Source organism: Acanthochromis polyacanthus, chromosome 15 (assembly GCF_021347895.1).
Source record: "Acanthochromis polyacanthus isolate Apoly-LR-REF ecotype Palm Island chromosome 15, KAUST_Apoly_ChrSc, whole genome shotgun sequence".
In the NCBI taxonomy this organism is placed as follows: domain Eukaryota; kingdom Metazoa; phylum Chordata; class Actinopteri; family Pomacentridae; genus Acanthochromis; species Acanthochromis polyacanthus.
The window spans coordinates 39,378,630-39,390,529 of record NC_067127.1 but is presented as its reverse complement, the minus strand read 5'-3'; the positions used below and the strand labels follow the sequence as shown (position 1 = coordinate 39,390,529).

Here is an 11,900-nt window from a genome sequence, read left to right as displayed (position 1 = left end):
TAATTCTAATGGCAGCAACATGCTTTTAAAAATCAAAAACCACTTCAGGTTTCTCATTATTTCCTCATTGTTTGTTCCTATGAAACAAGACTTTAATTTCTGTCTTGTGAGGAGGAGATCTGACCTCTTCCATCGTCTCCACAGCAGCTGCAGGTGTGTCATGCTCCAGCTACTTGGGAAAGGCAAGGAAGTGGCTGAAGGCTGTGAGCCGACTCTGGTCAAAGACAACACTGTTTGGCCAGAGTGTGATCCAGAACTGCTTGCTTTTCTCCAGGATTAGCATCATGCCGTTGGATCCTCTGCTGTGCGTGCACAGAGGGTTGTAGATTGCAAACGTAATGCTGTTCTGAAGCAGTGCTGCATTCAGGGTCCCAGAGTTTCCAACACACCCAGTGAACCTGAGGTGGTAACGTCTCTTTACAGGGGCTGTGAAGATGCCTGCAGTGGCAGAACAGAAGTATACAGATGCCAATGCTTGAGAAAGGATTGGATCATGCATGAAAGTAATTCACTAGATCTGCAGTTCCTCAGATGCTGGAACCACATGAAGACTCTTGTGTTCACTCTTGCAGCCAGCAGCAGAACATTTGATGCTTTTTGTTGACACCTGAGACATTTTAGAGTTAGCAGAAGCAGCCAAACCAAACGGCAGCGCTTTTCTTTGGAGTACTTTTTTTTGGAACGGAAAGAACAGCCGTAACCCGCTTTCTTGTTTGGATTCTTCTTTGTTGGATTGGTTGGAAAACCCAGAGTGGAGTATTTATGTTGAACGAGTCGGACTCGAGACAAAACAGGCTAAAGAAAACCCAGACTGGTTGATATAACAAATATTTGGTGTTTTCTATTGTAAACTTGTATTCACATCTGTATTTGTTGTACGAAAGGATTGTGATATTTGAGTTGGTATGGTTTAAACATTGAACCTTCATAGGGTGCAACAGTACTGAATTTCCCTTCGGGGATGAATGAAGTGATTCTATTCTGTTCTATTCTTTAGTTGAACCAGTAAAATGTGCCCAACGTGGGGCTCGAACCCACAACCCTGAGATTAAGAGTCTCATGCTCTACCAACTGAGCTCGCCAGGCACCGAGATGCCAGGAATTTACTTTCACTGTCAAGAAAAAGGAAAGGAAAATATAACAATCCCAGATGCCTTGTCTGGGGCTCCAAGTGGTGATGGAGAATCCACCCACAACTCCATTTGTGCTACTCTTGCATCTGCCATGCCAAACTCTTCCAGAGAACTGCCTGTTACTATTGAGGCAGTGTGGAGCGCCCAGCAGTCAGACCCTGAGAGCAAAGCAATATATCAAAATGTGATGGGAGATGTAGAGGTGAACGCTAATACCACCTTTACCGTATTGGAGGACATGGTCTACCGAGTGGTAAAACTACCTCACAAATCTACTTACCAGGGGCCTGTTTCACGAAGCAGGTTCACTGAAAACTCTGAGTTTCTTAACCCTGAAATGAGGGAAACTCAGTTTTCCGTTTCACGAAGCGAGGTAACTTAACCCTGAGACAGAGGGGTAACTGTAGCCTGTTTCACAAAGAGGGGTAACTTCAACTCTCGGTCAGTTACCGCAGTAACAGACTCTATGACTCTAACCTGGTCACCAGCAGGTTTATCTGAGAAAACCTCCAGTTTCTCTCCGTCTCCGCCCTCTTTCAGCCACACGCTGTTTCATTTCCTCATTCATTCAGTCAGTAAGCGAGCGAGTTTTGGCGTAGAACAGCTTTTATTAACGATCCAGTGGATAAAGGAGCAGCATTACTGCACAGATCATTAAATATTCGTCGGTAGATTGTTATCAGACCGAGCATAAATGTTCTCGCATTTCCGGACAATTATCGGTTTGAGCGGCACCGTTTCGTAATCGTTTCAAGTCCATAATCTACATAAACAACCTAATCCTTACATTTACATTACCAACCAGTCATGCTCTCACATCCAGCAGATATTGTGTGTTGCGCTGCGGTTCTTTGCAAATGGAAGTTTTTATATGATGTCAGAGATGCAGAGTAAGACAACTGTATGGAGGACAGTCAGAAAAGTTTTCCTGGCTCTGAAACGACTTTTACCATCATTGTGGTTTTCCTGGACATAAACCTGTCAGAGCATCAAGGAGGATCCACAGGATTGCAGGTGAATGATGCAGAGATCTGTTACATTCATTTTAAATCATATTCTGTTAATGACATTGTGCTGCAGCCTCAGACTGGGATCAGTCATTTTAATTTCTTTTAGGATTTCCCAGTGTGATTGGCTGCATAGATGCACACACATCCCCATCACAGCTCCCTCACATCATGAACAGGAAGTCCATTCACAGCATAAATGTGCAGGTAGGCTACAGGTAGACTGACTACTGTTTCTAAATGTTAAAGACTGCATCATAGTTCAACATCTGTCATTCTCTGCACTGTCCAGATCATATGTGATGCTGCATACATCATTTCTAATGTGGAGGCCAAGTGGTCTGGGTCTGTTCATGACTCCAGGATTTATGGAGAGTCTAACCTGAGCAACAGACTGCAGCGTGGTCAGCAGCATAAAGATTTTCACAATAGAATTCTCTTGTCTCCCTCCTTTAATATGCTCTGATGTATCCACTATACATTACAGGAGAGTTTGATGGCCTTCTGCTGGATGACAGGGGTTACCATGACAACCCAGGCTGATGACCTCATACCCTGACCCTGAACCAGGCCCCCAACAGAACTTCAACCGGACTCACTGCAGGACCAGAGCCCGGGTGGAGATGACCATAGGCCTGCTGAAAGCCCGTTTCCAGAGCCTACGTCTCCTCAGGGTGACCCCTGAGAGGGCCTGTGATATTACTGTGGCATGTGTTGTTCTTCATAATATTACCACTATTAGAGGAGAGCAACACCCTGCCCTACAAACTGAAGACCCAGATGATGAGCCCATCCACCTGCAGCTATCCAGGACAGCAGAGCAGTCAGAGACACCGTATGCAAGAATCACTTTAGAGTTTAAGTCTCCATCATCACCACCACAGCAAATAAAGACATGAAACACATTTCATTTGGTCTTCTTTATTTCCTAGAAATAAACAGTTCAGTTCATGTTCCAGTAGTTAACATAATTCTCCTGTGACCATCACCACCTCTAACTTGTGCTCCAGTATTTCAGTTTACAGATCTGCCCTCCTAATCTGTTTTTTGGATTTTTCTCAGCAAATGCAGTTTGTAAATCTGTTTTACTGATAACTGGGAATACATAGAGGACATTCAATTATACAGTTGTACATGAATTCCACAGAATGAAGCTCTGGTGTTTCCTGAACATCCATCTCACTGTGTCAGTCTGTGCAGTGGAAGCTGAGGAACCATCCTGCTGCTGTCCAGCCATGCTCTGTTAAAAAGGATGAGAATGTGCAACACTTCAGTGTAGGCTAAATGTCACACTCTATATTCCACCCAGAATGTGAATGAGAAGAGAACTATCAGTAACATAGCTCTGTATAAAACTTAAACTACCATTTGGATAAATCTTTGGAGTGTTGCCTACTTACAGTTACAAGGTCTGTTGTGGTGTGAAGGGGCCAAAAGACAAAAAAGACACAAAAGAGAACTAAATAATCATATATATATATATATATATGCATCCATGACCTTTTATTCCACCGTTTTACAGGCATCTGCTTTCTGTTGGCTGAGCAGAAGTCTATGTTTAAATAGGCTTAATTATTTAACAGGACATGATATGGATGCAGACATTTAGGCTATGTGTGGATAAAACAACTGCACAGTCAAACAGCCACTTAATTTTTAGGCTACTTTACAATGTAAAACATGATCAACATGTCACAGCTCCCTTCTCCTCTGCCTTGCCTGTCTCCCATCCGCTCCTCTGCCCTGTATCTTCCCCTACAGCTCGGTGCCTGAGTGGAGTCGAGCTTCTCAGCTGACTCCACTCAGGCAATCAACCACCTCCACGGCTCCCGGACAGCTGACGATCATCTCACTAATGACTCACCTCAACAATAAGTACCGGCTCAGCCTTCCACTCCCTGCCAGAGTATTGAACAAGAACCACACAGTTCAGTTCACTCTCTTGCCTCTCACAAAATCTGTTTTGAGTTCTTACCTTGTTTTCTTATGTTGTTTTTCCTGCCTCCACACAGTTCAGCTGTCCGGGATCCCTGCCATTCTCCTTCCCCTCCGGCTCTCCCCAGACCAGTCATCACCGGTTTCCCCTGCCTGGACCCCCCATTTCTGCCTGGATCCCCCACTCCTGCCTGGACCCCCACTCCTACTTGGACCCCTTCTGTCCCTGCCTGGAACCCCCCGCTCCTGCACCCTGGTTTTCCCCCACCAAGCCACCATTTCACCCCCCAGCAATAAAACACTTCATTCCAACCAGCCTTGGTGGTGTGGCTCTCTGCTCGGGTCCAGCCCTCCTCAGATCGTGACACAACATGAAGTACCTCCATGAAATAATGCCGAGGTCTGACCTGTTTGAACGATGTTTTCATATTTCATCTTAAGCTTCTCCCCAGCGGGATTTCCCCTAAATGAAATAACTTAATGTTCTACCATTCAGACAGTTTTTTCCCTGTAATATTATTACGATTACAAAGGACTACATTTAAACTTACGCATTGATCCGGGCTGTTCTCCACGCCGTCTCTCTCTCTTTTGCAGCTGCAGCGGTGTTGCACTTCTTTCTAAAAACGTGTTCAAACTCGCCATATGAGCGCGTTAAAAATTCCATTTCAAAAACGCAGCCTTTTGCTTCCCCGTTTCCATGGTGACTCGTCGAATCGGGGTTCCATTGATGCTGTCTTTTCAGAGTTGCGGTGCACGCGCTTAACTCCGGGTCAACCTACTCCGAGTTAATTAACCCAACTCATATCAGCCGTTGTGAAACCAAAAACTCAGAGTTTTCTATCTCAGAGTAGATCAACTCAGAGTTGCGGAAGAAACTCAGAGTTTCTTGAACCTGCTCCATGAAACAGGCCCCAGCTATACATATGTAGAGCCTGCGTTCACACCTGCTGACGCTATTCTTGAAATTTTTCGATGACGATCCTTTTTGCTTGTGACTAAGTTGTGATCAGAATGTAAATTTCAGAAGCACTGACGGGGGATGATGACGTCACTGAGCTGAGAAGTTGGACTGGCGCTGAGCTCCCGCTTCCATCGACCATAACTTTGATTTTTCCCACCACAGACTGAGACTTTTTTACATTACTGACTGCCCTAATCTTCCCAATGATGACAAGCAAGGAAAGTGGCTTGGTTCCACCCGAGAATCCAGGTAAATCTCAACAAACTACGAGGGGTCGACCGAACACTGAGGTGCAAGATGACTGTTCAGGTGCTAGCAGCTATTCATAGCTAGCTCAGGAAGTTACTGAGAGCGTCGGCAATATGTTAGAGGAGAAGCTGGCCACATTTACGAAAGCATTGGAGACTTTGACATCTTGGGTGGAAGGCAAAAATAAGAGACTGGATGAAGCTGAGAGTCGAGTGTCCACACTGGAGGACATGTTAGGTACCACCGAAAACAAGCTCCGGGAAGTCGAGAAGAAATTGCACATTCTCACTGAAAAAGTGAACGACATGGAGAACAGGACGAGACTGGACAATATCAGGGTCATCGGCTTAAAGGAAGGAGTTGAGGGTGAGCAACCTGTTGCTTTCTTTCAATGCTGGCTGCCCAAAATATTACTAAGCGGGGCATAATTAAAATCGACCGGGCGCACAGAGGGGTCGGTCCCGCTCGCAGCGACCGCCCTAGACCCGTCATTATCAAGCTGCACAACCCCAGCGATAAATAGCTGATCGTGGCTGCATTGAGAGAGTGACAACAGCTGACACGAGGGACAGAAGCTGTACATTCAACAGGATTTCTCAGCTCCAGTGAAGGAGAAATGGCGCAGCTTTCATAAGGTGTGTGAACGTCTAATTGGTCTCAACATTCACTTTGTTATGCGGTTCCCTGCCATCCTAAGCCTCACGTACAATGGAGAGAAACATGCTTTCCAGTCCCCCCGAGCTGTGCAGGCATTTGTGGATGGGCTGCCATGAACTATGTGTTACCATTGGGTAAATACGCAGTATAATTTGTGATGAGATGTAACCTGACAATTTCAGTTTGAACTACTGTACTGAAGTTAGGACCTAACAGTACATGTTAAGCTTGAAAAATATCTAACTAATATTGTCATCCTGCACTTATGTGTTAGGTTAAGGCTGTAACAGATACTACTTTAACTAAAAAGGCTAAAAGCTGAATTAAGATTAGTTTGTTTAAAAAGGGGATGTCTGTAACTCTGAGCTGTGGCTATTGCATCATGACTCATGAGGGGCAAGGGGTCTGACAGAATCTTTCTTTAAATACTGTATGTGGGATTTTTGTTGTGAATTTGTCTGGGTCATGGGAGTGAGAGTCTCATGAAGAGACTGACATTGTTGCTCTTCTTGGGTGCTACCTACACTTTCAGCGTCATGCAACCGCTTGTAACTGTTCCACAAACCTCGTTATTATGGCTGTGTTTTTCATTCTTTCTCAGACCCACTGAGGTTTTTTTCAGTGTTCAGTGCCCATTGTTCAGGGGCAGATTTTTTGTTTACAGTGCTCTGATCTGTAATACTACCTCTTTGCCACCGTTCTACCATGATGAATTTATATATGTTATCATTATATATCATTATTACTATTACTTTTCTGCTCACATCCTCAAATGTAATCCGGCCTTTGCATTATTGGGTTGTCTCATTTTCATTCAACAACATGAGTGACATTAAGATTATTTCTTTAAACGTCAAGGGGGTCGGCCATGTGGTGAAAAGACAGAAGATTATTTCCTTACAAAAGAGAGAGAATGCACAAATTGTCCTTCTACAAGAAACACATTTGTCAGATTTGGAGAACATAAAATTAAGGAGAGGCTGGGTGGGACAGGTGTTCTATTCTTCTTTCAGTTCACTTAGTAGAGGAATAGCCATTCTCATCCATAAGAAGCTACCATTTACTCTGGAGGAGGTTATTAAGGATGATGGAGGATGTTATGTTATTATCTCAGGTTTCCTTTTTGGGGAGCATATCCTCATTGGCTCTATCTATGGCCCCAGTGCATTTGAGCCTTCTTTCTTTTCTAGGCTGCTTGCAGCGGCATCCTCACGTTTAGCCCCCTTCACAGTATTCGGAGTAGACTTTAACTGTGTTCAGGATGCTAGTGTCGACCAGTCTCCATCAAAATCCGCTTTTATATCAAAAAGACTCCAAGGCTAAAAGAGCTAAATGCAGATCTGGGTCTCTTTGATATTTGGAGAATTGTAAATCCAATGACAAAAGACTACACTTTCTACTCCCATCCCCACCAATCTCTATCAATAATTGATTATTTTCTAGTATCTAGAGAGGTAGGAGATAGAGTTGAAGCATGCTCAATTGGAATATGTACATTCTCAGATCATAACCCAGTATCTATGACGATATACCCACCCTATCTCAATCCCTTCTGACGCCACTGGAGACTTAATTCGTCTCTTTTAAGTAGCCCCCCATTTTTGGTTTTCCTAGAGAAACAATGAGAACTTTTTATCGCAACAAACAACATGCCAGATGTAAATCCCTCCCTATTATGGGAAACTGCTAATGGGTTTATGAGGGGGCAATTATATCTTACACAGCAGCTCATAAAAAACAAACAATTAGGAAACAATTAGAATTAGAATAGTCAATTCAAGATTTAGAGAAAAAATTTAAAGAGTCTCCATCTAAACATAACTTCAAAAACTTAGAAGAAGCAAGATTGGCGCTTAACTCTTAACAAGCAAGGCAGAGGCTTCTATCCTTTTGGCCAGACAGAGGCTATATGAACATGGCAACAAGCCTGGCCGCCTTCTTGCCTGCCTGGCAAACGGCAGAAACGCCATTAATGTAATATCATCACTTAAATATAGTAATGGAGAGAAATTTTATAAGTCGGAAAAAATCAAAAACATTGTGAGACAGTTCTACCACAAGTTATACTCCACCGAATGCAATACATCAGAGCAACTAAGGAAAACTTTCTGGATCAAATTAGTCTCCCTTCTCTTATGGAAGAACAACAGGAAATTCTGAATGGGCCGATTACCAGGGAAGAGGTACTGGAGGCTATTCGCACTCTTCAAAGTGGGAAAGCACCAATGAGTAGAGTTGTGGTGGTTATCAAGTTCTAATGTGAGAAGGCTTCTTAATGTAGTACAGTACTCCTCAGAGACACAACACCGGGCACTAGCTATATCATAGGATGCGGAAAAGGCGTTCGACAGAGTGGAGTGGAAGTTTATGTGGGATGTTTTGGGCAGATTTGGATGAGGGGAAGCGTTTATAAATAAATGGTCACATTTATATAGCGCTTTACATGATGCATCACATTTACCCATTCATACACTAAAGGCGGAAGCTGCCATGCAAGGCACTAACCACGACCCATCAGGAGCAATTAGGGGTTCAGTGTCTTGCTCAGGGACGCCTCGACATGAGCACAACGGGCTGAGGATCAAACCGGCAACCTTCCCGTTAGAAGACGGCCACTCTACCCACTGAGTCATGCCATCCCCATTATTATAAACTGGATAAAACTCATTTATCATTCATCAGAAACCTGTGTCTTAACTAATGGCATGCGTGTATCTCCCTTTCCGCTCGGTAGAGGGACAAGACAGGGCTGCCCGCTCTCCCACCTCCTTTTTGCCCTCACTCTGGAGCCACTAGCGGAACAAATCAGGAATAGTCAGGAAATACACGGCATTACTTTAGGCAAGACCACTCATAAGATAGCATTATATGCTGATGACGTTTTACTCAGTCAGGACTGGTGTGATGCTGCTTAGTTGGAACAAAAACCTGCAGCCATGCCGGCCCTTTGTGGAATGAGTTTGAGATCCCTGATTGAGACAAAATATCCAAAAATTACTCAGTGCAATACATTGCTGGATGATGTGCTAAAGTCAACTTTATACAAAGAAAAATCTGGTCAAGGCAATAAATGTGTGTTTACAGACAGACAGTACTCTTCTGTTGAAGATTACTTTGCATGAATATGAAACAGACCTGGACAAAAATGATGGTACCCTTAACTTAATATTTTGTTGTATAACCTTTTAAACCAGTCACTGCAGTCAGGTGATTTGTGTAACTCTCAGTGAGACTTCTGCACGTGTGGACTCCTGGTGAGCAAACTGCTCCAACTGTCTCAGGTGTGAAGGCTGTCCTTCTCCAGACTGCATGTTTCAGCTGCTTCCACAGATGTTCAGTAGAATTCAGATCAGGGCTCATTGGAGGCCACTTCAGAACAGTTCAGTGTGTAAGTGTGTCACTCTTCATCTCTTCATCGAGCTGCGTCGTGATGTTAGCCTTACCGAGCATCGTTAGCTTAACGATGTTCTCCATATGTGCCCTCCTACTCTCGAGTTTCTTTATTTTCTCAGATAAATGTTTCATATCTCTTACTCCTGAAACAGTCCATGCCGTGTCTGTTCCAGCCGTTTTATAGAGCAAACATGGGAAGCAATATAAAGCATTTGCATGATTGCATCCAGCTAGCCAAGCCTTCCTCTTGTACCAATTACGAGAGAAGCCTCTTGTATAAAATTTACTTTTCTCGCTGGTGTGTTGACTTATTTTGATATTAGGTTGATCTGGGCCTCGCTGTTTCATTTTGAGTTTTTCCACCAATGTTCTCCTTTCAAATGGATTACCGTATTTTCACGACTATAAGGCGCACATAAAAGTCTTAGATTTTCTTCAAATTGTGCGGCGCGCCCTATGGTGCAGTGCGTCCTGTGTGTGTTGTTGTTGTTGTAAGGCGGACGTAGACCAGGTGGTTTTTTCCACGCATCACCATCGCTGTTGATCTGTGACTCTATGCGTGCCCATCTCACAGCCGATGTGAAAAAACAAGTGAAGCAAATGAACTCTGAGCTTGCTGTCATTCCGGGAGGCCTGACAAAGGAACTCCAACTGCTGGACATCGGTGTGAACCGGCCGTTCAAAGTAAGGCTGCGAGCGGCGTGGGAGCGATGGATGACCGATGGAGACCACAGTTTCACTAAGAGTGGAAGGCAGCGCCGGGCGAGTTACGCCACAGTTTGACAATGGATTGTAGATGCTTGGGCTAACGTGTCTGCTGGCACTGTTGTTCGAGCTTTCGCAAAAGCCGGCATCATTTCCGAAGCGCCGCACGGCACGGAAAGTGACTCTGACAGTGAAGAAAGTGAACCTGGCATGTTTAATGGAGGTTTAGCGCAGCTGTTCAATTCAGAAACAGAGGATGAGGACTTCCATGGGTTTGATTGATGACGATTACCGGTAAAAAAAAAAATGTGAATACCAAACTCAGTTTTGCTCCCGCTCTATTTTTAAATACGCACACTTGTGTGCTTGTTTTATCTGTGTTTTACCATGCCAGCGCCTATTGATGATTAAAAAAATGTTAGTACTTTGTAATCAATACTTAAATAAAGCACAACCAAACTCAGTTTTGCTCCGGCTCTATTTTTAAAAACGCACACTTGTATGCTTCTGTGTGTGTTGTAAGGCCGACGTAGTAGAGGACACCATGAGAACGTTAAAGGGGGAAGTGTGGGCGTGGATTGTATATAAAACCCTCGCCATATAATCAGGTGCGCCTTATGTGTGTTTTAAATACAGTAATGGCACACATAACTGAGACTGCGCCTTTTGGTACAGTGCGCCTTTTGGTCGTGAAAATACGGTAAGGAGAAGAGATCATCCACTGACAGTCACTAAAAACTTTGAGACCATATTTTTCAACATAATTTTTATTTTGAAGCCTGAAACTGGATTTTCTTCATATGAATCATTTGTTTAGCATATTGGCATACAGAAACAAAAATCTAAAGTTTCAAGAATGATTTCAAAATAAAGAATTTCACAAAAGAAAATGGCACCTGTCAAACACAAAGTCACAACAGTCAATACCGAGTATGGCCTCCATCTGCTTGGATGCAGGCAGCAATCCGTCGGCGCATGCTTTGGACCAGGCTTCTGATTGTGGGTTGGGAACAGCCCATACGCCTGGCTACATCACTGTAGCTCAAACCGGCATACACCATACCCAGTGCCCGGAGACGTTGTTCATGTGATAGATGCGGCTTGATGCTGTTCACTGGACTAACAATGGTGGCCTTTTTTGGGCCTTTATATAGGCCTTCAAAGCCCATTCTCAAATTGTGCAGATACTCACTGAGTATTGCTTGGTGTGTATTTGGTTCACTTTTGCAAAGTCCATCCATCCATCCATTTTCCTCTGCTTATCTGGGGCTGGGTCGCGGAGGCAGCAGGCAAAGCAGGTCGTTCCAGACGTCCCTACCCCCAGCGATGCTTTCCAGCTCTTCGTGGGGGATCCCGAGGCGTTCCCAGGCCAGATGAGATACATAATCCCTCCAGCGTGTTCTGAGTCTGACCTGGGTCTTCACCCAGAGGAAGTCTCCCCCGAGGCATCCGAATGAGATGGCGAAACCACCTCAGCTGACTCCTTTCGACATGAAGGAGCAGTGGCTGTACTCCAAGCGAGTTTGACTTTGTGCCGAGTATGCGGACACAGCTCTCACTTTGGTTATACAGGGACCGAATGGCTCGTATCAACGAGCCCGGTGCCCCATACTCCTGCAGTGCCTCCCACAGAGCCCCTCGGGGGACACGGTGGTAGGCCTTCTCCAGATCTACAAAACACACGTCGACTGGTAGGTCGAACTCCCATGACCCCCTCAGCAGCTCCGCAAGAGTAAAGAGCTGGTCTACTGTTCAGCGTTCGAGACGGAATCCGCACTGCTGCTCCTGAATCCGAGGTTCGACAATCGGTTGGAGCCTCCTTTCCAGCCCCCTAGAGTAGACTTTCCCGGGGAGGCT

General features: G+C 44.6%; 1 long non-coding RNA gene and 1 other non-coding gene across 2 annotated transcripts; one reads left to right on the top strand and one right to left on the bottom strand.

Moving 5' to 3' along the window:
• Positions 1 to 1,013: 1,013 nt before the first annotated feature.
• trnak-cuu (transfer RNA lysine (anticodon CUU)) lies at positions 1,014 to 1,086 on the bottom strand. Its single transcript has one exon. It is a non-coding gene; the product is annotated as a tRNA-Lys (tRNA).
• Positions 1,087 to 2,153: 1,067 nt separating this feature from the next.
• On the top strand, positions 2,154 to 3,041 carry LOC127537623 (uncharacterized). Its single transcript, XR_007947350.1, has 2 exons — positions 2,154 to 2,347; positions 2,433 to 3,041. It is a non-coding gene; the product is annotated as an uncharacterized LOC127537623 (long non-coding RNA).
• The last annotated feature ends 8,859 nt before the right edge of the window (positions 3,042 to 11,900 follow it).